A 20927-nucleotide genomic window follows, 5' to 3' on the forward strand; every position below is an offset into this window, starting at 1 on the left:
AATCCTGCATCAGGCTCCCTGGAGGGAGCCTGCTTCTCCCTCTGCCTGTGTTTCTGCCTCTCTCTCTGTGTCTCTCATGAATAATAAAATCTTAAAAAAAAAAAACAAACCCACAAAACTGGAAACAGGAGTGACATCAGCAATGTAGTGGTATAAGAGGTCCCTCACCTTTGTCCTTTTAAAAACAACTAATTAGGCATCCATCTGTGAACAAAAGTGCCATTTGCAAGTTGTAGGATCTGGCACCAAATGCCAAAGGACCTGGGAGAAATCTCATTCCATCTGGTAATAGACAAACAAGCTATTTTGTACAGGCTGTGGAACCCGCAGGATCAGTATAGGCTGTGGTGCCAGCAGGAGCTGGAGAAACTGCCCCCAACTCCTCTCAGGTAAAATTTGGAGAGTGCTGGCAGGACAGATGCCCTCAGGCAAGAGACTCTGTAGAAGTCCAGCTTTCCTAAGGGTAAGATTCTAACATACTACTGGATTTTTTTTTAATTATAAATTTGAATGAGCTGAAGAAGATAAGAATTTTGCCAGTGCAGGCCTCCCAAGGCAATACAGCATGGGGCTAAACTAGCTAGTGGTGACTTCTCCGTCAACTGTAAAGGAGAGTGGGGAGTGTCCAGGTACCCTAGCTAGGCAGCACACTGATGGAAAAACCCATTTCTCTCCAGCAGCACCAAGAGTACTGAGATGCAACCTCCATAATTGGGGGAAAGCAAGAGATCAAGAAAGAGACTCTTTGTATCCAGATGTTCTTTGAAAAGGACATCAAAGGAGGCTAAAAAGAGAATAACCCTCCGGAAGAATCTCACTTGAGGATTTCCAACTCAGTCCACAGGCAACCCCCAACACCCAGAGTGCTAAACTTCACTCTGAAGCCAGCTCTTTGTGTGTACTCCTGAGTGCAGTCATCAGAGTGAGCTCCAGTAAATGGAGACTCAGAAAAATAAGACCATTTTGTGGACAAGGGAAAAACCACAAACTTGAGTGGTAGTGCCACCTTCTGGCAAACACAGGGGAGGTTTCCAACAGCTAACCTGGTGAGTTTTAAGAACCAGAGAAGACCAAAAAGCTTAAGAATTCTGCTATAAGTGGGACTAAGAAGTATAGAGCAGGTGTATTCAAACAAGGTTAGAGAAAATTCCAGGTATAACAGGTTCAACAGACAATATATCCCTTCTGAAGCTAACTAGTAAAGATTTGAGGACTTCTGCTACTTCAATTGTAAAAACATCAATGCAAAGCTCTGAAGGGCATGATAAATGAGGGAAACAAGTCATCATATAAAGATAATAATCCTCTAATAAAAGAACTCAGTGACATAGAATTTCATAATCTAGCTCATAAATAATTCAAAATAGCTGTTTTGAGATATTCTATGAGCTATAAGAAAACTCAGAAAAATAACCTAATGAAATCAGGAATACATAAACAGAATGAGGCATTTAATAAAGAGGAATCATAAAAAAAAAAAAAGGACCGAATAGAAAATCTAGAGTTGAAGAATTCAATGAATGAAATGGGAAAAATTTTCAAAAAACAAAAAGGATAACAGAGAGGATCCCTGGGTGGCGCAACGGTTTAGCGCCTGCCTTTGGCTCAGGGCGCAATCCTGGAGACCCGGGATCAAATCCCACGTCGGGCTCCCGGTGCATGGAGCCTGCTTCTCCCTCTGCCTATGTCTCTGCCTCTCTCTCTCTCTCTCTCTCTCTCTCTCTCTCTCTCTCTCTCTCTCTCTCTCTCTCTGACTATCGTAAATAAATAAAAATTTAAAAAAAACAAAAAACAAAAACAAAATAGGATAACAGAATAAATAAGCAAGAGGATAGGAACTTCCAAATAACCAAATCAGAGGAAAGCAAAGAAAAGAATGAAAAAGAGCAAAGAAAGCCCAGGTGATCTATGGGAATCCATCAACCACACAGACATTAGAGTAATTAGTACTAGAGAGGGAGAAGAAAGGGAAAAAAGTACAGGAGTTTCCTTATATAGCTAAAAATTTCCCAAACCTGGGAAAGACTTAGATATCCAAGTTTACCAAGCTAATAGATCACTCTATATTCTCAATGAAAAAAAGAGACCTACTCTGTAACCATAGGGTCAACTAGTCATTGACAAAGCAGGAAGGAATATCCAAAGGAAAAAAAAGACCATTTCTTCAACAAATGGTGTTGGGAAAACTGAACATGTAAAAAGGATGAAACTAGACCTCTTTCTTACAACATACGCAAAAATAAATTCAAAATGGATCAAAGACCTAAATGTGAGATAGGAAACATCAAAATCCTAGAGGAGAACACAGGCAGTAACCTCTGACATTGGCTGCAGCAACTTCTTATAGATATATCTCCTGAGGAAAGGGAAACAAAAATAAAAATAAACTATTGGGATATCATAAAGATAAAAAGTTTCTGCACTGAAAATGAAACAGTCAACAAAACTAATGGGTAACCTATGGAATGGGAGAAGATATTTGCAAATGACATATCTGATAAAGGGTTAGTATTCAAAAATCTATAAAGAACTATTCAAATATCAGAAAGGGAGACAGAACATGGAAGACTCCTAACTCTGGGAAATGAACTAGGGGTGGTGGAAGGGGAAGAGAGTGGGGGGTGGGCGTGACTGGGTGGCAGGCACTGAGGTGGGCACTTGACGGGATGAGCACTGGGTGTTATTCTGTATGTTGGCAAATTGAACACCAATAAAAAATAAATTTATTATTAAAAAAAAAGAACTATTCAAACTCAGCACCTGAAAAACAAATAATCCAGTTTAAAAATGGGCAGAAAACATTATTTCCAAAGAAGACATCCAGATGGCTAAAAGACACATGAAAAGATGCTCAACATAACTTACCATCAGGGAAATACAAATAAAAATAACAATGAGAGATCACCTCACACCTGTCAGAATGGCTAAAATTAACAACACAGGAAACAGGCAAGGATGTGGAGCAGAAGGAACCTTCATGCACTGTTGGTGGGAATGCAAACTGGTACAGCCACTCTGGAAAACAGTATGGAGGTTCCTCAGAAAGTTAAAAATAGAACTATCCTACAATCCAGGAATCACACTACTAGATATTTACCCAAAGGATACACAAATACTGATTCAAAGGGATACATGCATCTGGATGTTTATAGCGCATTATCAGCAAATAGCCAAATTATAGGAAGAGCCCAAATGTCTATCAACTGATGAATGGATAAAGATGTGATTTTGTGTGTGTGTGTGTGTGTGTGTGTGTGTGTGTGTGTATGTATGTGTGTGTGTATATATATATAATTACTTAGCCATAAAAAAGATTGAAATCTTCCTATTTGCAGTGACATGGTTGGATCTAGGAAGTATTATGCTAAGTGAAATAAGTCAGAGAAAGCTAAATACCATATTATTTCACTCATATGTGGAATCTAAGAAACAAAACACATAGAATATGGGGTGACGGGAAAGAGAGGCAAACCAGAGAACAGACTCTCAACTATAGAGAACAAAATGAGGGCAGTGGGATGGGTTAAATGGGTAATAGGTAATAAGGAAGGCATTTGTGATAAGCAGTAGGTCTTTTATGTAAGTGATGAATAGCTAAATTCTACACCTGAGGGAGATCCCTGGGTGGCTCAGTGATTTATCGCCTGCCTTTGGCCCAGGGCATGATCCTGGATTCCTGGGACCGAGTCCCACGTTGGCCTCCCTGCATGGAGCCTGCTTCTCTCTCTGTGTGTCTATGCCTCTCTATGTGTGTGTGTCTTTCATGAATAAATAAATAAAATCTTTTAAATAAATAAATAAATAAATAAATAAATAAATTCTACACCTGAGACCAATACACTATATGTTAACTGGAATTTAAAGAAAAACTTGAAAAAAGAAAAAACCCAATCTATAGAGAAGCATACTAAAAGTTCAGAATATTAAAGGCATACCATGCTATTTTTTTCTTCTTGAAGGAAAAAAAAAAAAAAATCACAGACTAGTGTATTCTTGGCACTGAGTGGTGCTGGCTAGGGTTAAAGGCAGATAAGAGCAAAGTTCACCAGATCTTATAACCCAATTCAATGTTGTTCTTTTCTGCTTTGTGCTTGTTTGGAGTACTGAAACCTCTGCAGGGATTTTGACAGCTAATAAAGGCATTTTTGCTCTTAAAAGGTTGTTAAGTTAAACTGATGGTTACCAGAAGGAGAGTGGGTTGGGGAATGGGTTAAATAGGTGATGGAGATTATAGAGTGCTCTTGTTGTGATGAGCACTGTATATTCTATGGAAGCGTTGAATCACTACGTTGTACACCTGAAACTAATATTCACTGTATATTAACACTAACAAATTTAACTGAAAACTTAAAAGAGAGACCTACTCTAATTATAATGAACATGTCAAAAATCAAAGATAAACAGAAAATGCTAAAAGCAACCAGAGCCAGGGGAAAGGGTAGGGAGAAAAGATTGTAACCTAAAAAGGAACCCCCAATTAGACCATCAACATATTTTTCAGCAGAAACTCTACAGAGCAAGAGAGAATGAAATAACTACTCAAAGTGTTGAAAGAAAATTGCCAACCAAGAATAATGTATCCAGCAAAGTTATCTTTCTATATGGAGAAATAAAGGCTTTTCTTCAAGCATACTAATGTAACATTTGCATTATAAGGGACGCAGAAGAAGGGAGAGAGAAAGGGACAATAAACCTATTTGAAGAAACAATAGGTGAAAACTCCCCTAACCTGGGAAGGAAACAGATACTCAGGTGCAGAAAGCAAAGAGAGCCTCAAACAAGAAAAACTCAAAAAGGGACTTCTTTAAGTAGAAAAGGCCATTATTAGAAGAAAACTGTGAAAGACAAAAGGTTCTTGGGTAAAAGTAAACATATAGTAAAGGTAGATCAATCACTTATAAAGCTAGTATGAGGATTAAAAGGCATATGTAGGGATCCCTGGGTGGCGCAGCGGTTTGGCGCCTGCCTTTGGCCCAGGGCGCGATCCTGGAGACCCGGGATCGAATCCCACGTCAGGCTCCCGGTGCATGGAGCCTGCTTCTCCCTCGGCCTGTGTCTCTGCTTCTCTCTCTCTCTCTGTGACTATCATAAATAAATAAAAATTAAAAAAAAATATTTAAAAGGCATATGTAGTAAAATCAGTTATATCTAAAATATTATACTTAAGATGTTATAGATAAGCCTCATGGTAACTAGAAACCCAAAACCTATAATAGATGCACAGAAAATAAAGAGAAAGGAATCCAAGTATAAATACCAAAGGAAGGCATCAGTTGCAAAGGAAAAGAGCAAAATAAGGAAGAGAGCTCCAAAAATTAGAAAACAATTTAAAAAATGGCAATAAGCACATACTTATCAATAATTAAAGTGTAAAGAGACTAAACACTCCCATCAAAAGACACACAGTAACTGAATGGATTGAACAAAAACAAAAAACCAAGTCCCATCTATATGCTGACTACAAGAGACTTATTTCAGACCTAAGGACACAAAAGAGATTAAAAGAGAAAGGATGGAGAAAAATATTCCATGCAAATGGATGTGAAAAAAAAAAAAAAAAAGCCAGGATAGTAATACTTATATCGGACAAAATAGACTTTAAGACAAAGGCTGCAACAAGAGACAAAAAGTGTATTACATAAGGATAAAGGGATTAATCCAACAAGAGGGTATAATAATTGTAAGTATTTATGCACTAGCATAGAAGTACTTAGATATACAAAACAAATATTAACAGACATAAAAGGAGAACTTGACAGTAACAGTAGGATAATTTTACACCCTACATATATCAATGGATAAATCATCAGGACAGAAAATAAGTAAAGAAACAGTGCCTTTGGGGATCCCAGGGTGGCTCAGCGGTTTAGCGCCTGCCTTCAGCCCAGGGTGCGATCATGGAGCCCCAGGATCAAGTCCCACATCGGGCTCCCTGCATGAAGCCTGCTTCTCCCTCTGCCTGTGTCTCTGCCATTCTCTCTGTGTCTCTCATGAATAAATAAAATCTTTAGGAAAAAAAAAAAAAAAAAAAAAGGAAACCGTGCCTTTGAATAACACATTAGAGTAGAAGGATTTCACAGATACATACAGAATATTTTACCCAAACACAGAAAACACATTCTTTTCTAGTGTACATGGAACGCTTCTAAGACAGATCACATGGCAGACCACAAAACCAATCTCAATAAATATAAGACTGAAATCATATCCAACAGCTCTTCTGCCCACAGTGGTATGAAACTAGAAATCAATTACAGGAAAAAAGAACTTGGAAAAAAAAAAAAAAAAACACAAACATGTGAAGGCTAAACACCAGGTTACTAAAAACAAAAAAAACAGGCTACTAAACAACCAGTAAGTCAAAGAAATCAAAAGAGGAAATTAAAAAATATCTGGAGATTAATTAAAATGGAAACAATAGTCCAAAATCTTTGGACCACAGCAAAAGCAGTGCTAATAGGGAAGTTTATATTGATATAGGCCTTCCTAAGGCAACAAGAGAAACCTCAACAATCTAACTTTCTGCCTAAAGGAACTGGAAAAGAACAAACAAAGCCCCAAATTAGTAGAAGGGGGAAAAATAGAAACCAAAGTAGAAATAAATGAAATAAAGGCTAAAAACAATAGAAAAGATCAATGAAACTAAGAGCTGGTTTCAAAAGATAAAAAAACAAGATAAACAAAATGATAAACCCTTAGCAACACTCAAAGAGAAGATTCAAACAAAGTCAGAAATGAAAGAGGAGAACAACCAATACCACAAAAAATTGTTTGCTAACAAATTGGACAATCTAGAAGAAATAGATAAATTAGAAACATACAATCTTCCGAGACAGAATTAGGAATAAATAGAAAATTGAAACAGGGAATCCCTGGGTGGCTCAGTGGTTTGGCGCCTGCCTTTAGCCCAGGGTGTGATCCTGGAGTCCCGGGATCGAGTCCTGCATTGGGCTCCTTGCACGGAGCCTGCTTCTCCCTCTGCCTCTGTCTCTGCCTGTGTCTCCGTCTCCCTCTCGCTCTCTGCGTCTCTCATGAGTAAATAAATAAAATCTTTAAAAAATAGAAACAGATTGATTACTGGTAAAAAAAAAACTGAATTGGTCATATACTTCCAATGAACAAAAGTTCAGAACCAGATGTCTTCACAGGTGAATTCTACCAAACATTAAAGAAGAGTTAAGAGGCACCTGGGTGGCTCAGTTGGTTAAGCATCTGCCTTTGGCTCAGGTCATGATCTCAGGGCCCTGGGATCGAGCCCCAAATCAGGCTCCCTGCTTGGTGAGAAGTCTGCTTCTCCCTCTCCCTCTGTGCTCTCCCATTCTTTTACTCTCTCAAATAATAAAATATTTTTTTAAAAAATTAATACCTATCCTTCTCAAACTATCCCCTCCCCCCCAAAATAGAAAAAAAAATCTTCTAAACTCATTTTATACAGAAAAAGCATTTGACAAAATTAAATATCCATTCATGATTTTAAAAAACTCTCTTGGGGTGCCTGGGTGGCTCAGTCAGTTAAGCATCTGACTCTTGATTTTGGCTAAGGTCATGATCTCAGAGTTGTGAGATTGAGCCTTTTGACAGGCTCCACATTGGGCAGGGAGTCTGCTTAAGATTGTCTCTCTCCCTCTATCTTCCCTAAAATCCCCTCCCCAGCTCTCTCTTTCTCTCTTAAAACAAAAACAAAACACACACACACACACACACACACACACACACAAAACCCCTCAACGTGTAGGTGTTGACAGAACATACCTCAAGATAGTAAAAACATATGACAAACCCACAGTTAATATCATACTCATTATTCAAACACAGTGAGCTTCTCTAAGATCAAGAACAAGGCAAGAATGTATACTCTTCCTACTTTTATTCAACATAGCACAGGAAGTCCTGGCCACAGCAATCAGACAAGAAATAAAAAGCATCCAAACTGGTAAGGAAGAGGTAAAACTGTCACTATTTGTGCATGACAGGATACTATATGTAGAAAAGCTAAAGACTCCACCAAAAAATTATTAGACCAAAAGAATTCAGAAAAGTTGGAGGATACAAAATTTGTATGCAGACCTCTTTTGCACTTCTATACATTAATAACAGAAAGAGAAATTAAAACTATCCCATTTAAAATTGTACCAGAAAGACTAAAATACCTAGGAATAAATTTAACCAAGAAGGTGAAAAACCTATACCCTGAAAACCCTAAGACATCGATGAAAGAAATGGAAGATGACAAAAACAAATGAAAAGATAGACCACACTCACGGATTGGAAGAATATTGTTAAAATGGATATACTACTCAAAGCAATCTACAGGTTCAATACAATTTCCATCAAAATACCAATAGCATTTTTTGCAGAACTACAGCATATAATCCTAAAATTTGTATGGAACTACAAAAGACCCTTAAAATAGCCAAAGCATTCTTAAGAAAGAACAAATCTGAAGTATCAAAATTCCTGATTTGAAGCTATAATACAAAGTTATAGCAATAAAAATATGGCACTAACACAAAAATAGACACACAATGAAAGAGGATAGAGAGCCCAGAAATGAACCTGCACTTATATGGTCAATTAATCTATGATAAAGGAGGAAAGAATATACAATGAGGAAAAGACAGTCTTTTCAATAAATGGTGATAGGAAAACTGGACAGCTACATGCAGAAGAAAAAAACTGGACTACTTTCTTATACCATACACAAACATAAACTCAAAATGGATTAAACACCTACCTGTGAAGTCTGAAACCATAAAACTTCTAGAAGAAAACAGACACTAATCCCTTGGACATTGGCCAACATTTGTGATAATATGAATGGACCTAAAGGGATTATGCTAATTGAAAAAACTCAGAGAGGAACAAATATATGATTTCATTTATACATGGAACCTAAAAACAAAACAAAGCAAATGAACAAACAACAAAAACAGACTTCTAGATATGAAGAACAAATTGGTGGTTGCCAGAGGGGAGCGGAATGGGCAAATGGGCCAAATAGGTGAAAGAAAGTAAGAGATACAAACTTTCAGTTAGAAAAAAGGTCACAGGGATGAAAAAGTGCCACACCAGGAATATAGTTGAAAATATTGTAATAACTTTATATGGTGGACAGATGGTGGGGACTACACTTATTGAGCACTGAGTAATATATAGAATTATTTAATCACTATGTTGTATACCTGAAACTAATATAACATCATAGGTCAGCTACTTCAATAAGAAAAAATGATGGCCTTTCCCAAACAAAAATTAAAGCAGTTCATCACTATTAGACCTGTTTTACAAGAAATGCTGAAAGTCCTTTAAGCTGAAATGAAAAGATTCTAGTGACATGAAAACATGAATATACACAACACACTGGTAAAAGTAAATATGCAGTCATATTTAGAAAACTAATTTTGTGATAGGATCATGTGATAACAAGTTTCCAACAGTTTAGAGGTTAAAGCAAAAGAATATTAAAGGACTATAATTGGGGCACCTGGGTGGTACAATCAGGTAAGCCTCTGACTCTCGGTTTCTGCTTAGGTTATGATCTTGGGGTTGGGAGATCTAGCCCAGCATCAGGCTCGGGGTTCAGCTAGGACTCTGCTTAAGACTTTCTCTCCCTCTGCTCCACCCACCCCCCACCCTACCTGTGCTCATGCTGTCTCTAAAATAAATAAATAAATCTTTTAAGAAAGAACTGTAGCTACTATTACTAGTTAACAAATACACAATACAAAAAGATAAATTGTGACATAAAAAATGTATAGAGGGGAAATAAAAGGGTGGACCTTTCATATGTAATTAAAGTTAAGTTACTATCAGCTTAAAATAGATGGTTACTTGTAGGATGTTTTATGTAAGCCTCACAGTGTGAAAATTAAGATACCTTGTTAAGGGGGATCCCTGGGTGGCTCTGTGGTTTAGCGCCTGTCTTCGGCCCAGGGCGTCATCCTGGGTCCCCGGATCGAGTCCCACATCAGGATCTCGGCATGGAGCCTGCTTCTCCCTCTGCCTGTCCCTCTCTCTCATGAATAAATAAATTTTAAAAATCTTAAAAAAAAAAAAAAAAAAAAAAAGTAGTAGGGAGGCCAGCAGGGGGAGCTCTCACACCCTACCACTCATTGATTGTAGACCTCCCAGAAAGAGATTTCAGATACTACTGTATCCTAGCCTGAGGAAGAAATGTTCTCCCACAGCAATACGCCAGCCAATCCCAACTTAGCCTTTGAAAAACCACGATATTTCACGTTCCCAGTTTACTCCAATGGACTTTTTATTTTTATAACAGCACTCCAAGCTTCCCCCTTATGTCTACAAGAGCATTTTCTCTACTTTGTTCTGTGGGCTTGCCTATGGATTACTATAGTTTGCTTGTCCTAGATTGTAATTTTCTTCTACTCCCCAATAAACCTCTTTTTGCTAGTAAAGTAACTGGAAGTTTTATTTTTAAGATTAATAATAGTAACCACAAAACGAAAACCTAGAGTAGATTCATTAAAGATAAAAAAAAAAAAAAAAAAAAAAAAAAAAAAAAAAAGGAGAAACAATATACCGCCATGGAATCTTCGGTTTACAAAGATAGGCAGAAACAAGAGGGGGGAAAAAAAAGATTCAATGAAACTACAAGACAGCTATAAATCAATTAATAAGATGGTATTCAAAAGTTCTTACATGTCAGTAATTACTCCAGATGTAAATGGATTGAATTCACTGATCAAAAATCTGGATATGTAAAAAAAAAACAAAAAAAACCCCAAAAAACAAAAACACAAAACAAGACCTAACTACATGCTATCTATAAGAGACTTCAGATTTAAGAACATGCATAGACTTGAAATAAAGACATGGAAAAAGATATTCCGTTAAAGTGGAAACCAAAAGAAAACAAGGATAGCTGTATTTGTATTACACAAAATAGATTTTAATCCAAAAAAGGTAACATGAGATAAAGAGTGTTATTATATAATAAGGGGATCAACTCATAAAGAAGATCATAAGTATATATGGACCCAACACTGGAGCACCGAAATATATTATGCAAATATTAACAAATCTTCAGGGAGAAATAGGCAACCATATAATAATAGTAGAGAACTTCGGTACCCCATTTTCAGCAGCAGCTAGATCATCCACACAGAAAAATCAACAAGAAAACATTGGACTCTAGCCATATATTAGACTAATGGACCTATAAGACATTTATGGAACATCTCATCCAACAGCAAAAGAATACATATTCTTCTCAAGGGTGCAAGGAATATTGTCCAGGATAGATCATATATTAGGCCACAAAACAAATCTTAGAAAATTTAAGAAGATTAAAATCATACCAAGTATCTTTTCCAACAACAATGGTATAAAAAGTTTATAGTAAGATGTATTAAGAAAATACGAAGATCTCTGGGATGCCTGGGTGGCTCAGTGGTTGAGTATCTGCCTTTGGCTCAGGGCATGATCCCAGGGTCCTGGGATCGAGTCCCACATCAGGCTCCCTGCAAGGAGCCTGTTTCTCTCTCTGTCTATGTCTCTGCCTTTCTCTGTGTCTCTCATGAATAAATAAATAAAACCTTAAAAAAAAAAAAAGAAAAGAAAATACGAAGATCTCAAACAACTTAACTTTATACCTCAAGGAACTAGAAAAAGAAGAGCAGATGAAGCCCAAAGTTAGCAGAACAAAGGAAGTAAGAAAGATCAGAGTGGAAATAAATGAAATAGAGACCAGAAAAATAATAGAAGAGGTCAACAAAACTAAGAGCTTTTTTTTTTTTTTTTCAAAAGGCAAATCTGATAAACTTTTAGCTAGACTAAAAAAAACAGTCAAATCAGTAAAATCAGATAAGAGAGGATGCATTACAAACACTACTATAGAAATACATATGGTCATAAGGCTTATGAACACTTGATAACAAATTGGGTAACTTAGAAAAATGGATAAATTCCTAGAAACATACAACTTAGCAAGACAATCAAGAGAAATAAAAGATCTGAACAGACCAATAAACTAATAAAGAGAATGACTCTGTAATCAAAAACATTCCAACCAGAAAAGCCTAGCTTCACTGGTAAATTCTATCAAATATTTGAAAAATTAATTAAAGCCGATCCTTCTCAAACTCTTTCAAAAAATTTAAGAGAGAATACTACCAAACTCACACCAAAGCCCAATTAGGGCATTATAAGGAAACTATAGACCAACATCCCTGATGAATGTACCTGCAAAAAAAAAAAAAAATTCTCAACAAAATATTAACAAATCTAATTCAATAACATATTAAAAGGATCATACACCATGATTAAATGGAATTTATCTCAGGGAACTAAGGATTGGTCAACATATGCAGATCAATAAATGTGACACATTACATTAATGGAATGAATAAAAATCATATGATCATCTCAATAGATGAGAAAAGACATTGGATAGAACACAACATCTTTCAAGATAAGAACTCTTAACAAATTGTCTACAGAAGGAATGTATCTCAACATTTTAATAAAAGCCATATATGACAATCCTATGGCTAACATACTCAACAGTGAAAGATTTAAGGTTTTTCCTCTAACATTAGGAACGAGACAAAGATGCCCACTATCACCACTCTTATTTAACTTAATACTGGAAGTCCTAGCTAGAACAATTAGGCAAGGTAAAGAAATAAAAAACATCTATTCAGAAAGGAATAAGCAAAATTATTATCATTTATAGGTGATACTATCTCTTATTTTTAAAAAATCCTGAAGTCAATCAAAAAACTATTGTAACTATGCAATGAATTCAGTAACATAGCAGGATATAAAAAAAAAAATCAACAGAGACATTAGTTATGTTTCTGTAACAATGAAATTTCTGAAAAACAAAATTATCCCATCACAATAGCATCAAAAACAAATACATTAGGAATAAATTTAACCAGGGAAGTGAAAAATCTATACAATGAAAACTACAAGACTTTGATGAGAAAAACTGGAGATATGAACAGATGAAAAGATATCCCATGTTCATGAATTAGGAGAATTGTTAAAATAGTCATACCACCCAGGGCACCTGGTGGGCTCAATTAGTAAAGCACGTTGATTCTTAATCTTAGGATCATGAGTTTGAGCCCCATATTGAGTGTAGAGATTACTTTTTAAAAATGTTCATACCATCTAATTGTAATTAGTTAATTGCAATTAATGCAATTCCTATCAAAATACCAATGGCATATTTCACAGAAACAGAAAAAAAAAAAAAAAACCCTTAAAATTTGTATGAAGCCACAAAGGCTCCACATAGGCAAAGCAATCTTGAGAAAGAAGAACAAAGCTAAATGCATCATATTTCCTTATTTCAAACTATACTACAAAGCTTTAGTAATTACATCAGTATGGTACTGGCATAAAAATAAACAACTGGACCAATAGAACCAAATAGAAAAGAACCAAATAGAAAGCCAAGAAGTAAAACCCTGCGTGTGTGATCAACTAATATTGGACATAAGAGCCAAGAATGCTCAGTAGGGAAAAGAACAAGCTCTTCAACAATTGGTATAGGGAAAACTAGACAACCATATGCAGAAAAAGGAAACTGCACCCTTATCTTATATCACACACCAAAAAACCCACAAACAAACAAACAAACAACAACAACAAAAAAAACAAAAACCCCACACCCAAAACAGATTAAAGTCTTAAATGTAAGACCTGGTACTATAAACTCCAAGAAAATAGGAAAAAAATGTCTTGACCTTGGTCTTGACAATAATTTATTTGAATAGGACACCAAAAATAGAAGCAACAAAAGCAAAAGTCAACAAGTGGGATCACATCAAATTCAAAGGCTTCTGCACAGCAAAGACAATTATCAATAAGATGAAAAGGCAACTTATGGAATGGGAGAAAATATTTGCAAATATATTGGACAAGGGGTTAACATCCAAAATAGGTTTTAAAAACTCATACAACTCAGTAACAAAAAACAATCCATTTTAAAAGGAGGCAGAGTAAATAAAAGAAAGACTTCCATGTTTATTGCAAAATTATTCACAATAGCCAAGATACAGAAACAACCTAAGTTCTGTCAATAGATAAATGGATAAATTAGATATCACACACACACAAATACTATTTAGCTATTAGAAAGAAGGAAATTCTGCCATTTGGACAACGTGGATATCTTGAACACATTATGCTTACTGAAATAAGTCAGACAAAGACATATCAGATATTGTCTGATATCACTTATACATGGAATCTAAAAAAAAAAACCCAAACTCCTAGAAACAGAGAATAGAATGGTGGTTACCAGGACTAGGGGGCAGGGGAATTTGAGAGATGTCGTTAATGGGGACAAACCTGCAACCAGAAGATGAGTACGTTTGAAGATCCAATGCACAGCATAGCAATTATAGTCACTAATATATCATATTATATATTTCAACATTGCTAAGAGACTAGACCTTAATTATTCTCACCACAAAAAGAAGTGATAAGTATGTGACATCACAGCAATTTTAACTAAAACTCTGGTGGCAACCATACGGCTATCTATACACCTATCAACACCTATACCCGAGCTTGGACAATGTCATGCGTAAATTAGATCTCAATTTTAAAAATTTAGAAACAAACAAAAGAAAGAAAAGGAGAACTGGAAACAGCTGACACAAGTCCCTTTTGCTTAGACAAAGCCACATCTATAAAGATTGGAGGAAAGATTCTGGCCAATGATGGCAGAAAGCCACAGAACCTGCAGCTGTGGGTCTTACCCTTGACGGCACGTATCTGCTTCTGTTGTTGCTGTAAATGTTATCCCAGACATGGTGACCTAAAACAACAAGTTTATTCCCTTCCTGTTCTGGAGGTCAGAAGTTAGAGATGGCACTCACTGAGCTACAAGCCAAGTGTCGACCAGGCCCTTCTGGGGGCCCTATAAAGAATCCATTTTCTTGCCTATTCCAGCATCTCAAGATTGACTCATTCATGGACCCTTCCTCCATCTTCTAAAGCATCCATAGCCTGTGGAGCCTCATATCACAGTGCTCTGACACCTTCCCCCTCCCTCTTCCACGTTAAAAGGGCTTTGTGATGACATTGGGCCCACCTGGATAATTCAGGATCATCTACCTATTTTAAGGTCAGTTGATTAGCAACCTTAATTCCATCTGCTACCTTGATGCCTTCTGCTGTGTAACACACCTGCCAAAAACAGGTTCCAGGTTCCGGGGATGAGGACCTGGACCTCTTTGGGAGACCATTATTCTGCCTACCACAGCTGGGGAACTTCAAAATGTCCTGATGCCTGGGCCCATGTCATTGACCTAGAATGTGGCAGGGGCATCCAGATGTTAAGCTCTCCAGGCTATTCTAATGAGCAGCTGCTGAAAACCACTGTTGTAAAGAAATAGAATATATATATTGTGCCCTGCTCTGCTTTTATTATCTACATACCATTTAGCCTTTCCAACAATGTATTTTACATAACAATTGTTAAAGTAATTAGATTAGGTCCAAGATGGAATCACTCATGCTAAGCCCAATATCAGCAAGTCAAAGCTAAGTTTTTGGGGCACCGGGGTGGCTCAGTGGTTGAGGATCTGCCTTTGACTCCAGGCATGATCCTGGGGTCCTGAGGTCCTGGGATCAAGTCCCGCATCAGGTTCTCCTCAGGGAGCCTGATTCTGTCTCTGCCTATGTCTCTGCCTCTGTGTGTGTGTGTCTCTCATGAATAAACAAATAAGAAAATAAATTAAAAAAAAAAAACAACTTAACTAAGTTTCTATGCTCAGCTCACACAGGAAAGGTAGGTATTGATCAACCACAGAGTGCCTGCTTGGCACAAGTTACTGGACCCAGATCCAAGACTTCCCTTTCCTCCACGCAAGGTATAACCCTGCTTTAATCAGCCAGCAAATACCCAATATAACTTCCTTGTTTCTACTCACTTTGGTCCATAAAAATCTCTCATCTGGTACAGCTCTCTGGCACCCCTTCCTTTCCCATCTGTTAGATTGCATGCTGCCTGATTCATGAATTGCTGAATAAAGCCAATTAGATCTTTGCAAAACTTACGATTGTTAGATTCTTTTTTTTTCTTATTTTTTCAAATACAACTAGCAAATGTTAGTTATGCCAGGCATTGTGATAAGTTAACTGTGCTAATATTGTGCTGACATTTTACAAGTATTTTCTCTCAAGTAATTCCCACAACAATTCTGTGCAATAGGTGCTGTTTTTATTCCTATTTTACAGAAAAGGGAAGAGAATCAGAAATTTGCCCAAGATCATGTGTGGTAAGCTGTTAAAAAAAGATACTGGTTCTTTGCTTCTTGATAGTAGAGCTACAAGAGCATTTAGAGTTTAGACTTAGAAGCAAAAGAGGTGTTAATTAGATATATATTTTTAAAAGATTTTGTTTGTTTATTTATTTGACGGAGAATGAGAGAGAGCACAGGTAGGGGGAGGAGCAGAGGCAGAGAGAGAGAGAAGCAGACTCCCCGCTGAGCAAGGAGCCCCACGTGAGGCTGGATCCCAGGAATCTAGGATCATGACCTGAGCTGACGCTTAGCTGAGTCACCCAGGTGCCCCTTAATTAGATATTTAATGTCTAAATTCCAGAAGGAATATAAACTATGATGAGCGCTAGAAGCTGTAGCTTTGGCTTGGGGAGTTCCAGTACAGGGAGTCAATGTTTAGAGTAGTAGTACTAAGATCATAACCAGGAACTTTAAAATGGTCTTTAGTTTGTGTGGCACAGGCTACATTTCATGATTTATAAGCCAATATAGAGGTTAACTAATTTTTTTGTGCATTTAAAATGAAACTATATATATATATAGTTTTTAAACAGAACATCTGATTTTTGCTAGGGATTCATATCATAAAGTCAGCCAAACATAGCATAATCTCCCAGTCAAGCACCACTCATTGGCTTTTGGCAGTTTTCTTGTAAGGAATTAGGAAGATTCTCTAAGCCTTACAGGGAAGCCCCAACCTCTTCTAAGTGATTTCTAAACACCTCCATGACCACATTTGTGACTTACTACAAACTTTATTTTTTGGCACCTAAAGTTCCCTGGATTTCCATCTTTGCGAGTATTGGGGGAATGAGTGACCACACAAATACCACCAATGGGAATTGTACTGTGTGGTCATGGATCATCTCTAGAGGGCACATGGGTGTGAGCGCTGAGCAACGTAATTGGCTAACAAGACTTCACAACCTTAAGCTGACAGTGGGGGCCTAGACATCTATTACCACCTACTGGTAATAACATGGCACCTCCCCCTTTGCCTTTTGGAGCAATGTCAGAGGAAGCCAGTTAAAACAGGTTTAAAGGAGCCCCGGTGGCGCAGTGGTTTAGCGTCCAGGGCGTGATCCTGGACACCTGGGATCGAGTCCCACATCAGGCTCCCTGCATGGAGCCTGCTTCTCCCTCTGCCTGTGTCTCTGCCTCTCTCTCTCTCTCTTTCTGTCTCTGCAGCCCAGGGCGTGATCCTGGAGACCTGGGATCGAGTCCCACATCAGGCTCCCTGCATGGAGCCTGCTTCTCCCTCTGCCTGTCTCTGCCTCTCTCTCTTTCTGTCTCTCACGAATAAATAAATAAAATCTTTAAAAAAAAAAAAAACAGGTTTAAATAAAATCCAGTCTCATCCATAGTACCTCAAATGTCCAGGTTTAATTTGAAAACCACTCATGAGTCCAAGAACCAGTAATATCTCCAATGCAAAAAGACAATCAACTGATGCCAATATACAGTAGAGATGTTAGATTTCTCTGACAAAGATTTCTAAACGCTTCACCAATTACAAACACATCTAAAACAAATACAGAGTCTAGGGCACCTGGGTGGCTCAATCAGTTAAGCATCTTGATCTCAGGGTTTTGAGTTCAAGTTCCATGTTGAGCTCCATGCTGGGCATGGAACCTACTTAAAAAAAATGAAGAGTCTCAGCAAAAGAAAAAAAAAAACATATAAAGGGGAGCCAAGGGCAGCCCCGGTGGCTCAGCAGTTTAGCACCGCCTTTGGCCTGGGGTGTGATCCTGGAGACCCGGGATCCAGTCCCATGTTGGGCTCCCTGCATGGAGCCTGCTTCTCCCTCTGCCTGTGTCTCTGCCTCTCTCTCTCTCTATGTGTGTCTGTCATGAATAAATAAATAAAATCTTAAAAAAATAAAATAAAGGGGAGCCAAATAGAATTAAGCAACATAATTACACTCATTATCACAAGTGTAGTGGATCCCATAATAAATTATTAATTTGAGGATCATAAGACATAATGGCCAATTGGCACGTCTCATCCTAAATTAAAGTTATTTCAGAGCCGGTGGGATAGGACCCCTAACCAGCCTTGAACAGGCTCCTTCTGACATAGACATCAGGCAGTTATTTCTCAAAGGACTATCTATGAATTATTGGATTTCCTTATTCCTTTTGATTAGTCAAGTGTCCGTTATTAAGGAGGCCCTAAATGGCTTGGAATTATTGGCTGCTAATGAGCTCCTGAGACTCAGGCTTTTGCTTCCCAAGGCAACTACTGAGTTAAGCCTCCATTTCAGAATTTCCAGAGTCATCCATGACCTGGAAATTGATGATCTAGGCTTCTCTCATCATCTGATTTTGGTTAATAACCATAGAAGCACCATACTCTTCTACAGAAGCTGTACAGAGCATCCAATCTGCTCCAGTCCTGAATGCAAATCGCCAAGTTATGGGACACACAGCTACATTTTCTGACCTGAGGCAATGGCAATTTCTCCAGCCTTGTTAGGGATGCATCCTATTCTGGGATCCTAGTCACCACCTGAGGACAATCACCTCTATATCATGGTGAGCCTTTTTTGCCAAAAGGCAACCTTTTGTGGCCTTGACTGATGCTGGTTCCCAAATCATGGCACTCCCTGGAGATCGCACTAAATTTAAGAGAGGAACCCTATGTTCTCTGGGGAGATACAGGACAAAAAGACTGAAGGCAAACAAGTCTATCTTAATAGACCATTGACCCCTTGCTAATATGGTAACTTGGGTAAGTCATTTAGTTGCTGAATTTCATAGTTTGCTCATCTGTAAAATATGGGTAATTGTCAGGCCTGCACATGTGAAAGTACTGTATACCCTGGGAAGTAATCCACAACTGTGAGGTATGACTGAATGATCCCTTGGGCATTTCCCCCTATTTGGGATATTTTAAACAAATTGCATGAGTCATAGCATCTAAGAGTTTTATTGGTTCCTGGATAAGACAATTTGTCTCACTCTTCCATGCTTGTGGACAATAAAGAATTTACTTAGCATTACCTCATCATTTTGTTGCCGGCTGGTTGATGGGTTCTCTGGAGTTTTATGATCAGCACATGAAAGGTTTAATGTGGCTTCTGAAGGAACCATCAATTTAGTCCCTTTGCACAACAGAAATCAGAAAAATGAATGTTAATTATCCATCAGTGAGCTTCTTGAGGGCAGGGGCTGTCTTATTTCTATTCCTGGCAGGTAGCCCAGTGGTTGGCACATTGCGAGCACTAAGTAAACATTTATTTAATCCATGGACAGAATTATTTTGGAAGGAATAAGGTTGTCACTTGCTTCCTGGAATTGCCTATCTCCAAAGCTAGCCTAAGCATTTATCTTTTGCCGTGATTTTGTGTTGCATTTTGTTGTTGTTACATGGGGTCAATATTTTATTTCAGACTTATTAGATAAACTGAAAATACACAAAAAACTCGTATCAGGTTCATAATTCAAATGTCCATTCTTTTTCTTCATAAACCAGAAGAAACGAAAAACACATTAAAGAGCCACCCTTCATTCACAGATGATCTCCCCGATGCTTTTGGGCAAAAGTAGTTTCAGGCTCATGTGACAACTGAAAAGTATTTCTGTTAGAGATTTTATTAGTTGTAAGGGGAAATCCAATAAAAAAATGTGTGTTTACATGTCTCAATTTGTATAATTAATCACACATTTATAAATTGGCATTTGATCATTGCTCTCAATACATAAGGGAATTTCACAATTTTAGGAATGTGCCAAGCCAAAGATAAAAAATAGGAGTGCAAAATAGAGGATTTTTTTCCCCACAAAAAGACAAACAAGATAGAATCTCTCAATGAATTGGGGTTTGACTATTAAGAACCAGTCAACATTCTCTGAAGCCCAGATCTGGCAGGAGGTTTCTCATGAGCAGGAGTTATCAATCTACTCCTCGAACAATCCCACACAAGAATAGCAGCAAGATTTTTAATAGGTCTTTGCAGCAACCAGCAGTGTATTTAGACATGGCACCTTTTTCCCACCAGACAGTTTTAGGTAGTCAAACTTCTCTTACACTGAAATTTCAATCATTGTTTTCCTTCATTGACTTAATTTATTTTAAAGATTTTATTTATTTGAGAGAGAGAGAGAGAGAGCATGAGCAATGGGGGAAGGGCAAAGGGAGAGGGAGAAGCAGACTCCCCACTGAGCAAGGAGCCCTACATGGGGCTTGATCCCAGGACCCTGAGATCATGACCTGAGCCAAAGGCAGGTACTTAACTGACTTAGCCACCCATGTGCCCACCCCCCTTCACTGACTTTAATGAAAACTGGAAGATGTGGTCTTTTGCAATGAAAATGCTTGGTGTGACATATAGACCTTGGTTTCTAAGGGTGGCATCATACAATGTGAAAAGAAATAGAAAAAAATCCATAGGGATCCCTGGGTGGCGCAGCGGTTTAGCGCCTGCCTTTGGCCCGGGGCGTGATCCTAGAGACCCGGGATCGAATCCCACGTCGGGCTCCCGGTGCATGGAGCCTGCTTCTCCCTCTGCCTGTGTCTCTGCCTCTCTCTCTCTCTCTCTCACTGTGTGACTATCATAAATAAAAATTTTAAAAAATCCATAAATTCTGTATTCAATGTATGAAAAGAAATTGCATAGCTTTATTGTTCCTGATGTTTCAGCTAATCTATGGTCAGGAGCAA

The 20927-nt window shown here is 37.8% G+C and overlaps 1 long non-coding RNA gene across 4 annotated transcripts in view; it reads right to left on the reverse strand.

Annotated features, from left to right (window-relative positions):
- LOC112670455 (uncharacterized) overlaps positions 1–20927 on the reverse strand; it is a 61219-nt gene that overhangs the window by 31824 nt on the left and 8468 nt on the right. For all 4 annotated transcript variants that reach the window (XR_003142962.3, XR_007413591.1, XR_007413590.1 and 1 more), the window contains one exon: positions 19268–19368. This is a non-coding gene — a long non-coding RNA (uncharacterized LOC112670455). The remainder of the gene's footprint in view (positions 1–19267; positions 19369–20927) is intronic.

The sequence above is a fragment of the Canis lupus genome, chromosome 10, assembly GCF_003254725.2.
Source record: "Canis lupus dingo isolate Sandy chromosome 10, ASM325472v2, whole genome shotgun sequence".
NCBI lineage: Eukaryota > Metazoa > Chordata > Mammalia > Carnivora > Canidae > Canis > Canis lupus.